The sequence below is a fragment of the Alosa pseudoharengus genome, unplaced genomic scaffold (assembly GCF_046254945.1).
Source record: "Alosa pseudoharengus isolate Yale_2024_CS ecotype anadromous, Long Island Sound unplaced genomic scaffold, YU_APseudo_1.1 YU_APseudo_1.1_scf_15, whole genome shotgun sequence".
Taxonomy (NCBI): Eukaryota; Metazoa; Chordata; class Actinopteri; order Clupeiformes; family Clupeidae; genus Alosa; species Alosa pseudoharengus.
In genome coordinates this window covers 18,201,431-18,203,570 of record NW_027468620.1, presented here as the reverse complement: position 1 = coordinate 18,203,570, position 2,140 = coordinate 18,201,431, and the positions used below count along the sequence as shown (strand labels likewise).

The following is a 2,140-nucleotide window of genomic DNA, read 5'->3' as shown; positions in this document are numbered from 1 at the left end:
AACTGTTTGTAGTTAGATGTTAGATTTTGCTGCGAAGACTTTGCCAAGTATTTTCCTGTGTAGCTGAAATCACAGATAATACTTATATGGACTGAAATGACCAGAGTACATTGTTAATTTGGATGTTCGTGTTCGTTAGCATCGTTGGTAAGAGTTCGTTGGTAAGAGTTAACGTGCTAGCTAGCATGGCAATGGCACACTATTACATTGGTCGATGTGAAGCTACGTTTTGGTGGCAGGTATAATTGAGGGTAAGTAGTGTTTGTTATTCATCTCTCTAGCCCTGTAGGACAAGCTGGCGGACCCCTCCCACCCTCTCAAGCAAGCAGTGAAAGGTATCACTTACTATATTAAGTCCTTTGCCATTTAGTTTATGTTGCTTATGAAGATGGTTAAAAAAAAACTCTCTCTCTTTCTCTCTAGCCCTGCAGGACAAGCTGGCGTACCCCTCCCATCGTCTCCATCGGCCCAGTTCAGCACCACCTTCCAGACAGCAAGCAGTGAAAGGTATTACATACTGTCTCTGTACTTTGCCATTTTCTAACATGGCTACAAATGAAACAAAAACAAACTTAGCCATTTATTTGTATTTGGTGCTAATGAATATGGTATCTAATCTCCCTCCCCTTCTCTTCTTTCTTTCTCTCTCTCTCTCTCTCTTTCTCTCTCTCTCTCTAGCCCTGCAGGACAAGCTGGCGTACCCCTCCCATCGTCTCCATCGGCCCAGTTCAGCACCACCTTCCAGACAGCAAGCAGTGAAAGTTATTACATACTGTCTCTGTACTTTGCCATTTTCTAACATGGCTACAAATGAAACAAAAACAAACTTGGCCATTTATTTGTATTTGGTGCTAATGAATATGGTATCTAATCTATGGTATCTATTCTCTTCTCTTCTTTCTTTCTCTCTCTCTCTCTCTCTCTCTTTCTCTCTCTCTCTCTAGTCTTACAGGACAAGCTGTCGGACCATTCTCACACTCTCCATCAAGCACATCAAGTGACAGGCCAATCTTCCCCCCAGAAGTGTTACAACAAATTATTGGAGAAACACTGTGTCTTGATATGTCTATGCTAGGTGTTTATAACAGAGTATCAAAATCTTGCTGTACTGTCTGTCCACTAGCCACTTTTTACCACTGTCTTACTGCTTCACTGTTTGCATGCTATATTAGCACATATGCATAACCCCTCCCTCCACCCCACAGCCGGACTGTGGCCACACTTATACCTTTACTTAATACTTAATGCTTTATAATCAATACTCGTATAACGGCTGTAGGGTCATTCCGTGTCAAATCACCCAGTGGCTGGCAGGTCACCCTCTCCCAAAAAATCAGAAAAAAATCACGGGTGTTTGTAGACCAAACCTATGCATAAATCTTAAATAGTATATCTGTATCACTAATGGTTCCAAAACTACAGCCCTTTGAAGTTTCAAGTCATTTTAAGCATCGTGGTGAACAATCCTTTTTGTTCAACTTCCAACATTATTGGCTCTTTTGGTATTTCATACACATTAGTGAAACTATGTGAATAGAAGTACATTTTCCTGTTGAATTAAACAATCCAATCAAATCAGGTGTATCTTGTGTAATTTCCCCTCTGCAAAGCTCTGAAAATGGCTATAAATTCATTATGTGAAAAAACATCACCACCTTTGAGGGCTTGTCATTCAAAAAGTATGTGACACAAATTCATCAGATTTTTTTCCCACTCATGTATGGATTATAAGGTCATGTCCATGCATTAGCTTTGGTAGTTAACATTATCATATTGTCAGAGCATTTTTATTAAATTGGGCTTCATTTTCAAAAAGCCTGTTTTCATCTTCTCATTTCACCACGTGGACAGTTAACAGGATTTTTTTTAATTTTACCATATATCATTCTGTATGTGAGGATCATCTGCCCAAAATTTCGGCTTGTTGCTGAGTTTCTTCATTGAGATAAGATTTTTTACAAATATTGTCTATAAATCCACTGAATTTGTACTTTATCTGCAGTACCACTTTGCACCACATGTGGTGCTCTTTTAATACAATGGAAGTCAATGGAAGAGTAAGAGAGTCACTTGTTTGCTGCACATATCCAATCTAAACACACAGTTTATGGTTCATATGGTTCAAGTAAAAAGGGGTTTC

At 39.2% G+C, this 2,140-nt stretch overlaps 1 long non-coding RNA gene across 2 annotated transcripts; it reads left to right on the top strand.

The window, feature by feature from the left end:
• The first annotated feature begins 275 nt into the window (after positions 1-275).
• On the top strand, positions 276-1,203 carry LOC143123786 (uncharacterized). 2 transcript variants are annotated; one of them, XR_012986903.1, is made up of 3 exons: positions 276-335; positions 424-507; positions 945-1,203. It is a non-coding gene; the product is annotated as an uncharacterized LOC143123786 (long non-coding RNA). The 2 variants fall into 2 exon arrangements; XR_012986902.1 differs by lacking the exon at positions 945-1,203 and adding an exon at positions 679-756.
• The last annotated feature ends 937 nt before the right edge of the window (positions 1,204-2,140 follow it).